This window comes from Myotis yumanensis, unplaced genomic scaffold (genome assembly GCF_028538775.1).
Source record: "Myotis yumanensis isolate MYYU_CA2020_CCGP unplaced genomic scaffold, mMyoYum1.0.hap1 SCAF_13, whole genome shotgun sequence".
Lineage (NCBI taxonomy): Eukaryota > Metazoa > Chordata > Mammalia > Chiroptera > Vespertilionidae > Myotis > Myotis yumanensis.
In genome coordinates this window covers 37072110-37093307 of record NW_027223764.1, presented here as the reverse complement: position 1 = coordinate 37093307, position 21198 = coordinate 37072110, and the positions used below count along the sequence as shown (strand labels likewise).

Sequence of the window (21198 nt, the reverse complement as noted above, 5' to 3'; positions counted from 1 at the left end):
TTAGAGAATATATCTCAGTCTTATTCACTATGACTTTCAAAAGCATTCAACACTTTGAAAAATAATCTATTCCATAACTTCACAGCTACTAGTAATTGGCTCCAAGGTATGTTTTACCTTGCCTGGGGACATTCACCCCCTTACACACTTTATGAATTAAAATATGAGGCAATATTCTATAATGTAACTTTTTTTAAAGTTGATACTAGATTGTTTTAAAAAATTCCTTGGCATATTTCCTGATTTGATTCCTACTAATAGTACAAGCATGTTCATTGAATCTCAGGAAACGAAATTCTAGTTTCAAGCTAGTTATTCTATGTATACTACAACCCTAGTGCTCCTGAATTACTTGTAATCAGTTGTATTGTAAACTCAAATCTATTTAGTTTTAATTATCTTCATCATAAATGAAAGTCCATTGTTACAGGTTGTCTTGTTATATGAATGAAGAACACCTGGAATGGATAATTAGCTGTGCAACAAATCACCTTGGACTACAAGCTGTCATTAATCATTATTTCACCCCTTTTGTGGGAGAATCCTGAGGTTAAGACCATAACAAAGTTGAAATGAAGTCAACTTGACTCTTGACAAAATGTAAAATAATAATGTAATAATGTCGTACTTTTTGGTTTTCTTACTGAAATTCCTTAAAGTGGTGTGTGTCTGTGTGAGCAAGTGTGCATGTGTGTAAATGCAAACATCCAGTCACATATAAATATACACATATTTATCCACACATCTACATATACACATGACATAAAAATGCATGTATAAACATACACATTCTACATACGTTATTTATTCCAGCCATTATCTTAATGGAAACCAAACTAGGACAGAAAACTGAAGTTTATTTGAACATTTAGTAGAGTTACTCAGGGACGGCTTAAACTGCCAAAGTTTTTCCCATAACCTTGTGAAGAACAGAATTTTTTTCCTTTCTGAGAATGAACTTCCTTGGAGAGACAAACTTCCTTTCTGGGTAAATTTTGGCCACTAGAAGTCCATAGAGGGAAGGCTTACATTATAATGTTAAGTGGAAAATGCTGGGTACAAAACTGGATCAACAGAACAAGCCCAGCTATATAAACATGTTGAAAAAAAAGATTGGAAAGAAATGTGCCAAAATGATAACAGTGCTTGTTTCTGGGTTTTCCTTCTTTCTGCATTTACAGTTTCCAAATCCTTATATAACAATCTTGTACTAATTTTATAGTTGAAAAAACTCAACTAAAAAAAATCCATGGAAATCTTGATTATAGAGAATCTCACTAAAAAGCCACATTGACCAGGCAGCAAATGCCAAGGTTATTGCAAGGGACTATTTTTTACCTCAGCATGGAAAATTGAAAATTGAATTTGTTTTGCAAGACTTTGGTTTGGGAAATTTCAGCTGTGGAATCTGAAACCCTATTTGAAAGATAAGCAGAAAAAATAAATGGGCTTTGAGCTACTGCAAAAGGTACTTCCTAGCTATGATGATGCTACATTTCAAATTGGTAAAAGTCTTTGGAGTTTTATAAAGAGCTTTCACAGCATAAGGTATCGTAATGAGTCTTAGTTTGCGACACAGAAAACTCCAGTGTGAGTTTGGCCTCCATCTGTGTGGGGCTATAATCAACTTAAAGGTATTTTGTAAACTGGAAAATGCTCTAAAAATGTCATTTGAAGGGATACTGTGATATGGGCAGGGAGGGTGCTTGAACTTAATTTTAGAAATGAGGAAAATGGAGGCACACAGAAACTACTGTGGTTGCAGCATGAATTGTAGTAGAAAAACACACACCTTGAGACAACCTAAATATTCATCATCAAGAGAATTAGTAGAAAAGTTACAAAAATGATACAAACCAGAGTTACACAAATCAACAAGGATGGACCTCACAAACATAGCTTTGAAGTAAAAAAATGAAGTTATAGAATAATACATAGAGACTGTTATATTTAATGACATCCAAACAGTATTCTATCCATCAAAAATATGGCAATATTTGTAGTAAAAATACAAAAGACACCCATGAGAATGTAAGTACCAGTACAGGACTGTGGTTACCTGTGGCGGGAGGGGCAAAGAGAAGAATACAATCGGTGTTTCATTTTTTATTAATTATGCTAAAATGTGAGTGCACTGGTGTTCACTGTATTCTCCTCTATACCTTCTACATGTGGAATATCTCATACTATAATTATTATTGACCACTTACTATGTGCCTAGCATTGGGCAGTTTTCCATACCCCCACAAGGAAGGCCTTGCTATCCCACTGTAACAGCTGAAGATGCCAGCTCAGTCCCCTTCAATCACATGTCCAACAATGCATGTGGCAGACAAAGGCCTAACATTTGTCTCCATCTCATAGCACTACCCCCAAGGATCTTAAACACCAAGGACTCAGTAACCCTGGGACTAGGTGTGAGGAGAAGCATTAGAATAGAACTGCAACCCGTTCTTACAGCAGGCAGCCGACTCTGGTTTTCCCTCCCCAAGCATAGGCACTCTATTTCTTGGAAATATCATCTTAGGAGTTGTGGCTGTTTTTGCCAGTTAATGAACTTTTGCTTTCTCAATGAAGAAAGAAAACATCACTGCCCCAGCTACCCTTTTCACACCCAAGTTACCATTCCCCAAAGCACACACAGGACAGCTGGGTCTCTCTTCAGGAAGTGAATGCTTCTGCATGATAGTCATAACCTTCTCTCTTCTCCATGAGGACATTTTTTAACACTGCTCGCTGTCTGTGGTTTTATTGTTTGTTGTTGTCTGAATGGAAGGAATGAGTAACTGGCATTGAGTTGGGAATATGTAGACTGTGACACAAATCCTGAGTTCCAGATCCAGTTCATGGTCTCAGCCTTGACTTTATTGTACTTCCAAAGAAAACAGAGTTGAATGAACTGTCATTAAAAAGCCATGCTTTCTGGAGGTTTGGAAAATTCTTATTTTTCCCCATCCCTGGACTCACCACTTTGTACCAGCAATAGGCTGCCACTTGTAAGATAAAGAAAGTAGAGTCCGTATTTCACTGTTCCTACGATACTACAGCACTGAGGAAGTGTGATGTGGCAAAAAGGACTCTATCCTTGGAACTGGGCCATCTGGTTCTGGTTCTAGACATGTATTCTAACCACTTCTGCCTCTATTTCTTCATCGCTAAAATGACAGGGCTGGGCTAAATGAACTCTAAAGATCTTCCCAGCTCCAATTACATGGAATAACATACATAAAACATATAAAGAATAAAGAAATATTTAAAGGATGAAAGATGTCATAAATAATATACTACAAGTAAGTTTTATTTATTTAACTAGAAGCCCGGTGCATGAAATTTGTGCACTGGAGGGGGAGGTGTCCCCTCAGGCCGGCCTGTGCCCTCTCGCAGTCTGGGACCCCTCAGGGGATGTCTGCCTGCTCACTCCTTACCGCTCTGCTTGCTGCTCCTTAGCGGCAGGCTCCTTACTGCTCAGCTTGCTGCTCCTTAGCGCTGCTGCGGAGGCAGGAGAGGTTCCCGCCACCACTGCTGCGCTCGCCAGCCGTGAGCCTGACTTCTGGCTGAGCAGCCACTCCCCCTGTGGGAGCGCACTGACCACCAGGGGCAGCTCCTGCATTAAGCATCTGCCCCCTGGTGGTCAGTGTGCATCATAGTGACTGGTCATGCCGGTCGTACTGCTGTAACAGTCAGTCACTTAGGCTATTATATATATAGATAATGGTAAGATTCTTTAACCATTAGTAACTTATCTTAAATCAGTAATTGTTAAATAATAGCTTAATCAAATTACACAATAAAATATTTAATATTATTCAGTGAGAGCAGTGAGATTATATATGCTTCATTACTAGAATTCTTGGCAAAATTTTTAGTGATGAAGCAAGTGGGTGCTTTAATTCTAGTTCAGTTAATTTTAACATTTGACTTAAATGTCACAGCTGGAAAAAATACTCAAAAAATTCATCGAGTCAAATGGAAGAAGTGTGTCATTGGCTATACTTATTGAATCATCATATTCAGTTTTCAATTTCATGTATCAAACTTGAAAAATACCTTTTTTGAGATTTTCCTAGTAAATTTTCATCTTTTTGCCCATTTAATATCTTTTTATTTTTCAGTTGCATTTGACATACAACATTATATTAGCGTTAGGTATAGAACACAGTGATTAGACATTTGTAAAACTTATGAAGTAGTCATCCTAATAAATCTAGTACCCATCTGACATCATCCATAGTCATTAAAATATTATTGACTACACTCCCTATGCTATACTTTACATCACCATGATTAATATTATAACTACCCATTTGTACTTCTTAATCCCTACCTTTTTTCATCCATCTCTCCAACTCCTTACCCATCTGACAACCATCAAAATGTTTTCTGTATTTATGAGTTTATTGCTGTTTTGTTCGTTTATTTTGCTTTTTAGCTTCCACATATAAGTAAAATCATATGGTATTTGTCTTTCTGTGACTTACTTCACTTGGCATAATACCCTCTAGGTTAGTGATGGCGAACCTTTTGAGCTCGGCGTGTCAGCATTTTGAAAAACCCTAACTTAACTCTGGTGCCGTGTCACATATAGAAATTTTTTAATATCTGCAACCATAGTAAAACAAAGACATATTTTTGATATTTATTTTATATATTTAAATGCCATTTAACAAAGAAAAATCAACCAAAAAAATGAGTTCACGTGTCACCTCTGACATGTGTCATAGGTTCACCATCACTGTTCTAGGTCCATCCATGTTGTTGCAGATGGCAAGATTTCATTATTTTATGGCTGAATAATATTCCATTGTATATATCCATTCATCTATTGATGGACACTTAGGTTGTTTCCATATTTGACTATTGTAAATAAACTGCAATGAACATATGGATGTACATGTCTTTTTCAATTAGTGTTTGAGATTTCTTCAGATAAATACCCAGAAGTAAAATTGCTGGGTCCTTCTTTGTCCCTTGTTATAGCCTATATTTTAAAGTCTATTTTGTCTGCTTTAAGTATTGCTACCTAAGCTATTTTTTTAATTTCCATTTTCATTAAATACTAGAGGCCCGGTGCACGAAATTCATGCGTGGGGGGGTGTTCCCCTCAGCCTGGCCTGCACCCTCTCGCAGTCCGGGACCCCTTGCTCCTTATCACCCACCTGCTCACTGCTCCTTACTGCTTGGCTCGCTGCATCTACCCCCTGGTGGGGAGGGACCTCGGGAGGGCTCCAGGGTATGTCCGGCCTGCCTTGCTCAGTCCCTAACCTACTAGTCGGAGCATCTGCTCCCTGGTGGTCAGTGTACATCATAGCGACTGGTCAACCACTCAACTGTCTGCCCCCTGGTGGTCAGTGCTCATCATAGCGAGCAGTTGAGAGGCCTTAGCATATCATTAGCATATTACGCTTTGATTGGTTGAACAGCTGACTGGACAACCAGACACTTAGCATATTAGGCTTTTATTATATAGGATATTTTTCCATTCCTTTACTCTGTGCATGTCTTTCTATTTGAATTGGGTCTTTTGTAGGCAGCTGATATAAGGATCTTATTTTCTTGTCCATTCAGCTATCCTATGTCTTTTGATTAGAGCATTTAATTCATTTACATTTAAAGTAATTATTGATAGGTACATAGTTATTGCCATTTTACTATTCATAGTTTCCTTCTCCTTCTTCAAGACGTGCCTTTAACATTTCTTATAATACTGGTTTGGTGGTGACGAATTCCTTCAGCTTTTTCTTACCTGGGAAGCTCTTTATCTCTCCAAGTCAGAATGAGAGCCTTGCTGGGCAGAATAATCTTAGTTGTGGGTCCTTGCTTTTATATATATATATATATATATATATATATATATATATATTTATTTAGTTTTTTACAGAGAGGAAGGGAGAGGGATAGAGAATTAGAAACACCAATGAAGAGAAACATCGATCAGCCGCCTCCTGCCCACTCCCTACTGGGGATGTGCTCACAACCAAGGTACATGCCCTTGACCAGAATCGAACCTGGGACCCTTGAGTCCGCAGGCCGATGCTCCATCCACTGAGCCAAACCGGCTAGGGCAGGTCCTTGCTTTTTAATCACTTTGAATATTTTGTGCCAGTTCCTTCTAGCCTGAAATGTTTCAGTTGAAAAATCAGCTAATAGTCTTATGGGAGCTCCCTTGTAGGTTAGTAACTGCTTTGCTCTGGCTGCTTTTAAGATTCTCGCTTTGCCCTATAGCTGGTTTTGCTCAGTGAATAGAGTGTTGGCCTGCGGACTGAAGGGTCCTGGGTTCAATTCCAGTCAAGGGCACTCGCCCAGGTTGAGGGCTAGATCCCCATAGAAGGAGTGCAGGAGGCAGCCAATCAATGATTCACTCTCATCATTGATGTTTCTATATCTCTTCCTCTCCCTTTCTCTCTGAAATCAATAAAAATATATATTTTTCAAATTCTCGCTTTGTCTTTAACCTTTGGCATTTTAATTATGATGTGTCTTGGTGTGGGCCTCTTTGGGTTCATCTTTTTTGGGACTCTGCACTTTCTGGGCTTCTGTTTCTATTCTTTCACCAAGGTGGGGCAAATAGTGTTAGCCAGGTTAATGGAGACTTAGGCATGGTGCCCACATGCACCTGCAGGGAAGTTCTCTGTCATTATTTCTTCAAATAGGTTTCCAATTCCTTGCTCACCTTCTCTTCTCCTTTTGATACCCTTATGTAGTGGATGTTGGTACTAGTATGTGTGACATTTTCCCATAAGCTCCTTAAAATATTCTCACTTTTTGGATTCCTTTTTCTTTTTGGTGCTCTAACTGAATGTTTTCTGCTACCTTATCTTCTAAATCGCTGATTCAATCCTCTCTTTCACCTACTATTGTTGATTCCCTGCAATGTATTCATTTCAATTATTGTACTCTTCATTTGACTTGTACTTTTTTGTTTTCATCTCCATTTTTATGTTTCCTATCTCTTTGCTGAAGATCTCACTAAGATCACTGAGCATTCCTATAACAAGGGTTTTGAACTTTGCATCTAGTAGATTGCTTATCTACATTTTTCTCAGTTCTTTTTCTGGAGGTTTGTTCTGTTCTTTCATTTGGGACATGTTTCTTTGTCCCTCATTTTGGCTACCTCCCTGTGTTTGTTTCTATGTATTAGGTAGAGATGTTACATCTCCCAGTCTTGATAGAATGGCCTAATGTAGTGGGTGTCCTGTGGGGCCCAGTGGCACAATCCTCCTGGTTACCAGAGCCCGGTACTCCAGGTGTGTCACTTGTGTGGGTTATGTGTGCCCTCCTGTTGTAGTTGAGTCTTGATTGCTGTTGGCACATCAATGGGAGGTACTGACCCTTAGGCTGATTGGTTGTGAGGACTGGCCATGACTGACCCTATGGCGCAGGATTTGCTTCAGTGGGAGTCTGGTGCCTGCTGGGTGTGTTGCTTGTGGAGGTGTTTGGGTAATGCTCTGGTGTGATCTGAAGCCGGCCACCAGGTATGTTGGTTCTAATGGAAGTGACTTGGACAGGTGCAACGGCTGGGGGGTGGGGGAGGGCATGTTTCAGGGAATCACCAAGGTGGGACAAACAGTGTTAGCCAGGTTGATGGAGACTTAGGCGTGGTGTCCACATGCACTTGCAGTGGGAGGACTCAGCAAAGAACAATGGCCTCTGTTAGCCCTTGTGTCTGGGAGAAAGCTGCCCCTCCAGCCCTCACCCTGAAGCCAGACAAATCAGTTCCACTCCAAATGTCCCTGGTACCTCTGGAGCTGCTGTCCCAATGCTAGAACTCAGAGCAAGTAAGTCTGTCAGTAAGTCCATGTGCGGGCAGACCCTTTAAGAAGAACGTGTGGGACTCCAGAAGCCCTCCATCTCACTCAGCCACAACCCTGCTGGTTTCACAGCCAGAAATTATGGGGGCTTACTTAATGATGGATAAGAATTCAATTATTTTTTCAAAATGTGCTCTCTCTCTCTCTCTCCCTCTCTCTCTCACACATGAATTTCCTTTGCAAAGCAGTTACTTTCTCATTATTTTAAAACAACTTTTCATTTAAAGGGACAGATTAAGCATGTTTAATTTTTTTAATCTCCAAAGTAGAATATACCTGATAGCCACTTGTCTTCACACAAAAAAGCAAGTTGTAAGCATTTGTCTGCTTTATGAAAGAAAAATGCCTAATGTCTTTAAGGTTAGTTTGACTCTTAAGTTTCTCTTTCATTATATTTAAAGGTTTTTAACATAATATTATCTTTGGTGATGATATGTAAGCAGCACACAAAAAAATTGTAATTAGGCCCTATATGCCAAGAGCAAAGAAAAGTGAGGACACTGTGCTCAATATCTCTGTGTTGGGGAACTCCTCTCACACATCAGAACTAGTCTCTATTCTACAGATTATTATCAATACATACCTCAAACTTATTTCTTATATTCCCAGAAATTTTCTTCCAAAACCCTAAAAATTTCTTTAGAGATCACAGTAGTAGACTCTGATTAACTTAAGACAGAGAGACCATGTTTTCTTCTACTTTCTTCTCTGCTGCCAACCCCTAAGGAGGAATTGGGGCATAGTAGGTACCTTAGGAAGACTTACCACATAAAGATTAATAAGCCTCTGCTTAAAAGGCTTTAACCCTTTTTTTTAGCCTTTGCTTTGGATGGTGTAGCTGTTAATATCTGGCAAAAAAAGAAAATGTACTCCAGATGTTTCAAATAAAGACAAATTAATGAAAGGGCTTCTCATAAAAGTGAAGGTAGGGTTTAGGAAACAGGGGTGGTGAGGCACCCAGAAACTAGCAAGAGTGAGAAACTGCTATCTCCTGTAGGACCTGGGAGAGCTAAACTAGTTATGGAAAAGCAGCTGTTGTCGTGGAGGGACCCAGCTGCTGCCAGGGATGCAATGTGAAAACAGGGTAGAAACAGGAAAAGCATACCCCCAACCTCTTTTTCCCAAAGTCCTGATGATGCCTTCTGTTGACCAAACCACCTAGGGGTCAGCCAGCAAGTGAACAAGGAAGATACAGTCTGAAAGGGTCATACTCCAGGGTACAGGCAGGGCAGAAAGTGGGTATGGAAGGCAAAGTAAGTGGCGTAAATGGAAAGCAACCACCCAAATGAGAGGTCCAATCTTTTAACATAGCTTAGAGCCTCAATACTAGCTAACCCTTGTCCATACCATCGATAGCATCCTTCTCCTCCTGAGGGAAGGAAAGGGAGTCCTCTTACTACTAACTCAAAAAATGTCCATCAAACCATTTGTTTTTCAATATCTACTGTGATTTTTTCACGCTCCAGCCTATTTTATGTGTGGAGCCTGAAAATATAAACACTATAATGCTTTGGACTTTTTGAAAATATCTACTTTTCCATATTTGAATTTTACCTATTGTATTCAAACCAACTCTTTCAGATTTGTTTGCAAAAGTTAAAACATGAATAGTTTGTAGTGGCATTGAAGTTCTATCAAGTGCTCAGATGTTTTCAGCTCAATACCACAGACACTGAGCAGTCTATTACCTGTAAGGCATCATAGGGAATTCAGAGATGAATTACAGATGGTATCTGTCCCTCCCACCTCCTACCCCACCTAGACAGTACACCAGCATCTGAAGATGGACAGTGATAAATGTTCTCATAAAGACTCATTTTGTCAGGACTTGGAGATGGCCTCAAGGAAGTGGAATTTATTAGAATCTAGAAAGATAAGTAGAACTTTGACAAGTGAAGTTTTGGAAGGAAAGGGAGTTGGAGGAATACTTCAAGTGAAGGAGAAATAATTTTAGATGACCTACTTTCTCGACCAAAGACTTGAATAGTCATTAACTTTAATAGAGACTCTGATATAAAAAAAAATGATGGCAAATACTAATCTTTAAGAAATTAAAAATGCACTATCTAAATTAAATTAGTAAATAAACCTCTCCTACACCAGATCCACAACTCACCATAGAGCCTCTCATCTAAAACATTCTGAGTGCCAAAAGCCTATCTTCCAGAAACAGTTCTGAACTCGTGGAAACTTCTTAAAACTCTTCAGACAAGCTTTTGGAGACTTGTACAAAAGGTGGAAACTGAGCAACTTCATTTCAGCTTCAACTCCAGCTCATCACTGTATCAGAGCGCAAAATTGGGAAAATAGAACTGCATTTTCCTTGATGGTTGTCAATCCTGTCATAAGAACTTATGGGAGAGTAAAAATCATTAAAGCCACAGGGAGCTATTATGAGGCTGGAGTCTCCTCTTTTTTTTTTCTTTCTTTTTTTTAATACTGTATTTTTTATTTTTTCATTATTATTATTTTTTATTGATTTTTTACAGAGAGGAAGAGAGAGGGATAGAGAGTTAGAAACATCAACGAGAGAGAAAGATCGATCAGCTGCCTCCTGCACAACCCCACTGGGGATGTGCCCGAAACCGAGGTACATGTCCTTGACCAGAATCGAACCCAGGACCCCCCAGTCCACAGGCCAATGCTCTATCCACTGAGCCAAACCAGCTAGGGCAGGATGGAGTCTCTTCTAATTTCATTTTAAGGTTATAATCTAAAGACAATACCAAATGTAATGCTAAATGCAATAACAGTGAATATGTGATTTTTTTAAATGTCTCTGGAATCCTCCAGATTATGGCCTTACCACCAGCAATCTGGCATGAACCAGGTACAACCCCTATCTGAATAGTAACAATTATTATAATAATTCATAAAGTACTTACTATAAATCAGTCACTGTTCTAAGTAACTTACATATAATAATTCATTGAATAACCTATTTAACAGATGAAGAAACTGAGACACAGAGAAGTTAAGTAACTTGCCTAAGGACACACAGCTACTAGGCTAGTAGGGTTACGAGATAAAATACAAAATGCCCAGCTGAATTTTTAAATAAATAACAATTAATGTTTAGTGTCATTATGGCCCAAGAAATATTTGGGACATACAGGGTGTCCCAAAAAATATATACACACTTTAACAGCTGATAACTCAATTTTGAAAATGAAATGTATTTTAATAAACACTATCTTTATAATTATTCAAAATGTGTGTACATTTTTGGGGACAACCTATACTTATACTAAAAAGCATTTATTGCTTATCTAAAATTCAAATTTAGCCAAAACCGGTTTGGCTCAGTGGATAGAGCATCGGCCTGCGGACTGAAAGGTCCCAGGTTCGATTCCGGTCAAGGGCATGTACCTGGGTTGTGGGCACATCCCCAGTAGGGGATGTGCAGGAGGCAGCTGATCGATGTTTCTCTCTCATCGATGTTTCTTCCTCTCTGTAAAAAATCAATAAAATATATTTTTTTAAAAAATTCAAATTTAACTGGGTATCCTGTATTTTTTTTTTATATTTTTACTGATTTCAAAGAGAGAGGGAGAGAGAGAGAGAGAGAGAGAGAGAGAGAGAGAGAGAGAGAAACATCAATAATGAGAGGGAATCATTGATTGGCTGCCTCCCGCATGCCCCCCACTGGGGATCGAGCCCACAACACAGGCATGTGCCCTTGACTGGAATCGAACCCAGGACCCCTCAGTCCACAGGCCGACACTCCATCCACTGAGTCAAACCAACGAGGGCTATCCTGTATTTTTATAGGAGTTTCTATATTTTGCTAAGTCTAGCCCTATTAGTAATGGAGGTGCTTGAAGAACAATCCTATCTAATAAAAGAGAAACATGGTAATTAGGATACAGTCGCTACCCTTCCCATTGGCTAATCAGCATATCCTTATGCAAATTAACTGTCAGCCAAGATGGCGGCCGGCAGCCAGGCAGCTGGAAGCGAACATGAGGCTTGCATGCTTCAGTGACAGAGGACTCCAAGTTCCCCGCCTGCCTTGCCCGCCTCTCAGCTGGCAGTTTGAAACATTGTAACAAATATAGAAGCTAAACAAAACCCCACAAACCAGCTTTCAGCCGGCTGGGATCTCAGAGCTGGAGTTATACATTGTTTCAATTATAGAACGCAAACAAACCAGATACCTGCTTTCAGCAGCAGAAGTCTCAGAGCTAGAGCTAGAGCCGAAGCTAAAGCTGGCCCAGAATAAAAATTTAAAAAAAAGAAAAAAAGGAGTGGTTGGGAGCTTCAGTCAACCGCCAGCCTGAAAGCAGCCCTCTGCCCCTCACCCAGACTGGCCAGGCACCCCAGTGGGGACCCCCACCCTGAAGGGTGTGTGACCAGCTGCAAACAGCCATCATCACCTCATCCAGGCTGGCCAGGCACCCCAGTGGGGACCCCCACCCTGATCCAGGACACCCTTCAGGGCAAACCAGCCAGCCCCCAGGCCTCTATCCTATATAGTAAAAGGGTAATATGCCTCCCAGCACCAGGATCAGCGGAGCTGCGAGGCCTCCTGGCACCGGATCAGCGTGACAGGGGGCAGTGCCCAAACCCCCTGATCGCCCTGTGGCTCTGTGTGTGACAGGGTGCGGCGTCCCAACCCCCTGATCGGCCCTGCTCTGTGTGTGACAGGGTGCGGCGCCCCAACCACCCCCCCCCCCCCCCAGGCCCTGCTCTGTGTGTGACAGGGTAGAGCCATAACCTCCCCATCGGCCCAGCCCTGAGTGTGAGAGTGGCGGCGCCCCAACCCCCTGATCAGCCCTGCTCTGTGGGTGATAGAGGGCGGCGCCCCAACCCCTCCCTCCCCCCCCCCCCCGCCACGGGCCCTGCTCTGTGTGTGACAGGGTAGAGCCATAACCTCCCCTTCGGCCCTGCCCTGAGTGTGACAGTGGTGGCGCCCCAACCCCCTGATTGGCCCTGCTCTGTGCATGACAGGGGGTGGCGCCGCAACCTCCCCATCGACCCTGCCTTGAGTGTGACAGGGGGCGGTGTCCCAACCCCCCAATCGGCTCTACCCTGAGCGTGACTGAGGGTGGCATTGCAACCTCCCGATCCGCTCTGCTCTGTGCATGACAGGGAGCGGCGCCCCAACTCCCCAGTCAGCGCTGCTCTGAGCCTGACCAGGGGCTGCACCTAGGGATTGGGTCTGCCCTCTGCCACCCAGGAGCAGGCCTAAGCCAGCAGGTCGTTATCTCCCAAGGGGTCCCAGACTGCGAGAGGGCACAGGCCGGGCTGGGGGACCCCCCCTTCCCCCCCGAGTGCACAAATTTTTGTGCACCGGGCCTCTAGTCCTATATAATAAAAGCCTAATATGCTAAGTGCCCAGTCATCCAGTCAACTGTTCATCCAATCAAAGCGTAATATGCTAATAATATGCTAAACCACTCAACTGCTTGCTATGATGTGCACTGACCACCAGGGGGCAGACAGTTGCCCGGTCAACCAGTCACTATGACATGCACAGACCACCAGGGGGAAGACACTCTGATGGTTGGTGAGTTGGCTGCTGGGATCCAGCCAATCAGAACTGAGCAAGACGGGCCAAACACTCCCTGGAGCCCTCCCATGGTCCCTCCCCAGCTGGCCAACCTCCCACATCCCTCCCCGGCCGGATCGTGCACCAGTGGGGTCTCTCGGCCTGGCCTGTGCCCTCTCACAATCCAAAACCCCTCGGGGGATATGGGAGAGCCCATTTCAGCCCAATCCCGCAGGCCAGGCCGAGGGACCCCACTGGTGCACGAATTCATGCACCAGGCCTCTAGTTTAATAACGTATCAAGGAGTTTTCAAGCCCAAGAACTAACAGTAGATTTGTGGCATGGCTTCCTTCTTGACTATAATAATAAATTATTGAGCATGTTCTTAAAGCTCTATTATAAGCACCTAGACTTCCTAGCCTCCAGATGATCTCATTTTATCCTCACACGAAGTCTATTATTAGGCCCATTTTACAGATGAGAAACCTCATAGAGACATGTTACTCAACATGCTTAGATTCATAAAATTTGAAAGCAGTGGAGCTTGACCAGGGGTGGGCAAACTTTTTGACTCGAGGGCCACAATGGGTTCTTAAACTGGACCGGAGGGCCGGAACAAAAGCATGGATGGAGTGTTTGTGTGAACTAATATAAATTCAAAGTAAACATCATTACATAAAAGGGTACGGTCTCTTTTTTTTTTAGTTTTATTCATTTCAAACGGGCCGGATCCGGCCCACGGGCCATAGTTTGCCCACGGCTGGGCTTGACTCAAACTGGGGTGTATGAGGGTGCAGATCTCAGGCTGTAATGACAACTCCATGCCACCTCACTAACGCAAACTCATCTGTCCTGTGCTGTGTTGGGATCATGGTATGTCCAAAGATCTGTCTTTAAGAGTTTTTTTTTTCCAAAAGATAACTGAATGTTTAACTATAGCCTTTTTTAATTCAACCAAAAGTTTCTACTTAAAGGACTCCTTGAAACCAGAGAAGTCACGCTCATTCTCTGTATGCCCTACAGGATCTAGCATTGCCCTCAGAATACAATAGGAATGCAATGCATGTTTGTAGAGTACAACTAAATATTACTTTTCACAGCATGCATAATGCATCAAAGTGTCACGGTTTTATTTTTGGTCAATAACTATCAAGCTCTTGACTTTCAAGGTCCAAATGACCTTCTCTGTGAAATTGTTGAGGGGAAGAGAATTGAAAATAGCACCAAAAGTGGACTGGAAAATCCTTTCAACAGTCCTCATCTGGTTTCCACATTGCTTAGTTTACTAAATTTGAATAACAGTCTAGGACAGTGGTCGGCAAACTGCGGCTCGCGAGCCACATGCGGCTCTTTGGCCCCTTGAGTGTGGCTTTTCCACAAAATACCGACTTCTGCACATGGGCCATGAAGTTTCAATCGCACTGTATGTGCGCGCCCGCACGTGGTATTTTGTGGAAGAGCCACACTCAAGGGGCCAAAGAGCCACATGTGGCTCATGAGCCGCAGTTTGCCAACCACTGGTCTAGGACCTAGACTCTAGGTCAGTGGTCGGCAAACTGCGGCCCCTTGAGTGTGGCCCTTCCACAAAATACCACATGCGGGTGCACACGTACAGTGCGATTGAAACTTCGTGGCCACACTCAAGGGGCCAAAGAGCCACATGTGGCTCGCGAGCCACAGTTTGCCGACCACTGCTCTAGGCGATACTATGCAACTTCAACTCTGAAACCACTTAGGTTACAGGAGCTCCCAATTACTAGTATTAACTATGCCTTTGTTATGGACTGAATGTTTTGTGTTTCCCTCCAACAATTCATGTTGAAGCCCTAACTCCCAATGTGATGGTATTTGGAGGTGGGACCTTTGGGAGATAATTAGGCTTAGATGATGTCATGGGGTAGGGTTGATGGGATTAGTATCCCTGTAAAAAGAGAAAGAGACCAGAGTGTTTTCTCTCTCTCTTTCTCTCTCCTCCTTCTCCTCTCATGCCTGCCCAGCCCCCCTTGTGAGGATACAGGGAGAAGGCAGTCACTTACAAACCAGGAAGAGGGCCCTCACCAAGAACCAAATCTTTCAACACTTTGATCTTAGACTTCCTAGCCTCCAGAATTGTGAGAAGTAGTGTGTTTTTTAAACAGCCCTGTTGACAGTATTTTGTTATAGCAGCCCAATCTAACCAAACAGCCTTCCACTGGAAGATAATTAGCATTTATTAGGTGTTTACTCTAACTCAGAGGAGACTGCATAATCCATTCTACACTATTTTTAAGTTTAACACTTAGAAACACTTTTGCTATTAATTTGCTTCCACTATTTGAAGCTGGAGAAGTAGATGCTCAGGAGAAGAGAGAGAAATTCATAGGAGCTCATTAAGAAATGAGTTTAGGGGTTGTCAAGGAGGGGAGAGAAGAAAAAAGAACTAATCCCTGGTTGTGTCTCATCACCCACCTGGACTGCAAGTTCACTTGCTGGACATTAGGCAGTGCCCAGTGTTAGGCACTTATCTGATTCCAGACATAACCCTTCAGGAATGAGATGCAAAGAATAGACCTACCTCACCAAATGGCATAGTAGAGCTTGGGTGTAGCCCACAGAACCAGATTTCCTGGGTTCGAGTGCTGGCACTGATGTTACTCTATGTAACAGCAGGCAAGTCACTTAACCTTCCTGTGCCTCAGTTTTCTTACGAGTAAATAAGGCTAATATAGCACCTATTGTAGGGAGTTATTGAAAGTATTAAATGAGATCATTTATGTACAGCACTTATAACAGTGCCTGGTATATAATGAACCCTCAACAAGTTTTAGCACTTATTATTACTACTATTATTATACAAATCCTATGGTCTGCCCCCTAGTCAAGACCCTCATTGATTCTATATCAGCCCCTTTGCTTAGTCCAGACATCCTCCAGTACCCTCTTCTTTATTCCCCATACATAAACATTTAGCAAATGATATCCCACAGTTGTCAGAAATGGTTGAAAGACTGTATTAGTTTCTTATAGTGTGACAAATTACCACAAATTTAGAAGCTTTAAGAAGTAATATTTTTGCTCTGGCTGGTTTGGCTCAGTGGATAGAGCATCAGCCTGTAGACTGAAGGGTCCCAGGTTCTAATTCGGTCAAGGGCACATGCCCAGGTTGCAGGCTTGATCCCTAGTAAGGGGCGTGCAGGAGGTAGCCGATCAATGATTCTCTATCATCATTAATGTTTCTATACCTCTCTCTCTCTCCCTCCCTCTCTGAAATCAATAAAAACATATTTTTAACAAGAATATATATAATATATAGTTATGGTAGTCAGAATTCCTAAAATCAAGGTGGAAGAAGGGCTGTGTTCCTTCTGGTGGGTTGATGGGAGAAAATGTTTCCTTGCCTTTTCTAGTTTCTGGAAACCACCCACATTCCTTAGCTCATGGTCCCTTCCTTCATCTGCAAAGCCAGTAGTATAAACCTTCAATCAATCTCTCTCTCTCTCTTTCTCTCTTTCTTCTTCTCCCCCCACCCCCCACGCCCGAACTCCGCTTTCTGACATCTCTTCCTCTGGTTCTAATACTCCTGTCTCCCTCGTATAAGGACTTTTGTAACTAAACTAGGCCCACACAGATAATCCAGGGTAATCTTCCCATCTCAAGATCCTTAATCACATCTGCCACATAATGTAACATCACCCCAGTTCCTGCTGACTAGGATAGAGACATTGGGTGGGGGGACATTTTTCTGTCTATCATAGATATCTAATAGGTGCCTCTTGCTTTCCCATTTCTCCATGTCAACATATCACTATTTGTTTTTTCATCTTCTCCCTAGCACCAGAGTAAAACTTTCCTTTCTTCTAAAAGTGAGCTCCTTTACTTGTTCACTAGATTTCATACAGTCTTTCCTTCTCTGGGCTTCCAATCACGCCTTTTATAAGCTGTCCTTCTGTAAGGACGCCATCTCTCCTGCCTTTAAACATTTGCATTTCTTTCCATTATAAACACTTATATTTGATGCTACTGCCCTTTTGCAACTCCTCACCTGCTCTTCCTTTTGGTATCTGACTCTTCAGTTATAGTAAACATCCTTTTTCCTGAGAACTGCCTCACACCATTGGCTGAACTCCAGAATCCTCATTATTATTTTAAGACACTTTGAGCTTAGCCATACATAGTTCATTACACCACCTCCGGTGGAAACCTGATCCAAGATAAGCTAATCAAACTCTCTCCTCAAGAATTGGGGTAATTGAAATTAAATTTGAGCTCATGACTTAAACTGAGGACATTCCAGTCAGGGGCTATGGAGTGGCTAGCTTTGTTTATGCACACACCAAACCATTTAAAGTCATTCTGTGGAGACAGCAAAAGAAATCATCAACAACCTACTGGAAGGGAGAAACTATCTGCAAATCATATATCTATTAAAGGGTTAATATCCAAAATATATAACACCTCATACCACTCAGTAGCAACAAACAATCCAATTTAAAAATGGTCAGAGGCTCTGAATAAATACTTTTCCAAAGAAAACATACAGATAGCTATCAGGTACAAGACAAGCTGCTCAACATCATTAATCATCAGGGAAATGCAAATCAAAATCACTATGACATATCACCTAACACTTGTTAGAATGGCTATTATTAAAAAAAAAGAAATAACAATGTTGGCAAGGATGTGGAGAAAAGGTAACCCTTGTACACTTTGGGGGTGGGGGAATAAAATCAGTGCAGCCACTATAGAAAATAGTATGGAGGTTCCTCAAAAAATTAAAAATAGCACAACCATATGACCCAGCAATTCCACTTCTGGGCCTGAAGAAAACAAAAACACTAATTCAAAAAGATGTATGCACCTGCAGCATTATCTACGTAGCCAAGATATGGAAAAAACTAAGTGCCCATCAGTGGATAGACAGATAAAGAAGATGTGGCATATATATATATATATATATATATATATATATATATATATATGAATACTACTTAGCCATTAAAAATGATGAAATACTGTCATTTGCGACAACATGCATGGATCTTGAGAGTATCATGCTAAGTAAAATAAGTCAGACAGAGAAGGACAAGAACTATGTGATTTCAACTGCATGTGCAATATAAGACAGAAAGCAATAAATGAACAAGCAAACCAAACTCATAAACACAGACAATAAATATGGTGGTTGTCAGACGGGAAGGAGGTGAGGAGAGATCGAAGAAGGTAAAGAGGGTCAAATGTATGATGACAAAAGGAGATCAGACTTTGGGGAGTGAGCACACAATGCAATAAACAAATGATGGATTATAGAACTGGACACCTGAAGCTTATATAATGTTATTAACCAAAGTTACCCCAATGAATTTAATTTTAAAAAATGTTAAAGATGTGACATATATATATATATATATAATGGAATACTATTCAACTATTAAAAAGAATGAAATCTTGCCATTTGTGATAACATGGTTGAACTTTGAGGGCATTATGCTGAGAAAAATAGATCAAACAGAGCAAGACAAATATCTTATGATCTTTCTTATATGTGGAATATAAAAACAAAACAAAACCAAGCTCATAGATACAAAGAACAGATTGGTGGGGGTGGAAAGAATGAATGAAGGGGTTCAAAATGTACAAATTTCCATTTATATAAGTCCTGGAGATGTAATATATAGCATGTTGACTACAGTTAATAATACTGTAATGCATATCTGAAAGATGTTAAGAGTAAATCTTAAAACTCCTAATTACAAGAAAAAATTGTAACTATGTATAGTGATCAATGTTAACTTGAATTATTGTGTGATGATTTCACACAATACACAAATATCAAATCATTATGTTGTATACCTAAAACTGATATAATGTTATATGTCAATTATACCACAATTTTTTAAATTCTCACCTGAGGTGTTCATTGATTTTAGAGAGAGGAAGGGAGACAGAGAGAGCTATAAACATTGATGTGAAAGAAAAACATTGATCGACTCTTCTATGTGCCCCAACTGGGACCAAACCTGCAACCTAGTCAGGTATGTGCCCTGACTAGGAATCAAACAAGAGGTCTTTCCTTGTACAGGACATTGCTCCAACCAACTGAGCCACACTGGCCAGGGCCACGGTTATGTGTGTGTATGTTTTAAGTCATTTTGTAGGGAGGCTGATAGCTATCCAGTTCCTGCCCCAGACTCTCATAGAGCCTGGCTGTGTGTAGAACCTAACCCCAGGTTCCATGAGGTGTCCCTCCATCCTCTCAATACATTTCCTTTTTATCAGGAATAGCTAGCTAAGAGTATACTCTAAGTCAAATTCTTCTATTTCCTATACACCATTTTCTTACAGGTTGGCTTCCACCCTACTAACTCACCTCCCCCACAACAGATCTATCTCCATCCTACCCCAGGTCCTGTTCTGCCTTATCAGCCTGCTATTCTTTAACCTCTACAATTACTAATAGAGTCGGACCACTCAATCTTTCTCACACTCTGTCCTCTGTTGGTTTCTGTGACATTGTGCTTTCTAGATTCAGCCATTCCCCAGGTCTTCTCCCAGCTTCTTCTCTCTCCTCAATGGCCAGGCAGTCCTTGGATTGATCCTTGACTCAGTCCATGGGCTTCTAATCATCTATTTATATAGTCTTTCTATTAATTATTTATTTCAATGCCTTACCCCCCCCCCCATATCAGGCCTATTACTTTTAATCCTATTATTCAGTTCTTACTTGTCCCTAAGTCCTCTCAAATTCAACATGCATAAATTAAAACTTCCATATTTTTCTGTGTATAAGACACCCCCCACTTTTCTAACCCAAAATTAAGAAATCAATATTTTAAACATTTTGCTGGTTTTCCATTTAAGGCCTTCTTCTTTGTTGGCATCTTGAGGAGTTGTTCTTCCTGTTTTCTCCACTGTCTGATCATAGTGGGAGGAGGTCCACTCAGTGGGAGGAGATCCAAATTGTCTCTGCAGCTCTGTTTCCATGCTCTTTTGCATAACTGATTACATTCAGCTTGAATTTTACAGAGTAAGACAATCGCTTACCCGTATTTATCTTTTTCTTTTTTGACATGTTTATGGGCTCAGAACGCTTTGGTCCTTGTTGCATCTGCGCACTCTCCACCTCCACCTCCAATTATGGCATCAGCTGACCAGCTGACGTCAGTAACAATAAGGCTCATGATTGAAGGAAGCCTGTTTGACAAGGTATGGGCAGCTATGTACCCACGTGGCTCCCTCCTCAGATGACTTCTGTGTATAAGATGCCCCTCGATTTTCAGCCTAACAATCTTAGAAAAAAATAGCATCTTATACACAGAAAAATATGGTATCTCTGCATCCAAAATTTCCTGTTATCTATCATTCTTTCAATTTCCTACAGACAAGAAACCTCAGAAATTATTCCTTGAACTGAATCTTTCCTATAATCCTGCTCTTTTTCTCTTACAGGTAGATCTCAGATTTGTCCTATCCTCCTCATTCCAGTGCTGACATAAATTATTTCAGCAACCTCTTAACTGGCCTTTTACTTTCCACATCCTCTTAATCCTATTTAGTCTGTACATCATCATAAAATCTCCTCTGCCTCCTTGCATTGGACATGTAAGTCCCCTAATCAGAACTAGCAGCAGCCCCATGATCCCTATTCTCCACACATATTTACTGAATTCTTACTACGGATTCAAAACATACTCCAGGAGCCTATGATACAATTACGGAAACTATAGAGGACCTAAGTTTTTAAAAACATAAAACCATACATAAGGTAATCTATGGTATCAAATGAAAGGTACAGATAGCCATAATTCTATTGAGGATGTAATCACAAGTTTGGGTTAGAGGAAGGGGAGATATGAGCAAAGGGACAGAGGAGAAAAGAATTCTATAGAAAGACTAGCATGAGCAAAGATCAGAAACTTTCAT

At 41.3% G+C, this 21198-nt stretch overlaps 1 pseudogene; it reads left to right on the top strand.

Annotated features, from left to right (window-relative positions):
• LOC139022188 (ADP/ATP translocase 2-like) overlaps positions 1-20766 on the top strand; it is a 41800-nt pseudogene extending 21034 nt beyond the window's left edge.
• The last annotated feature ends 432 nt before the right edge of the window (positions 20767-21198 follow it).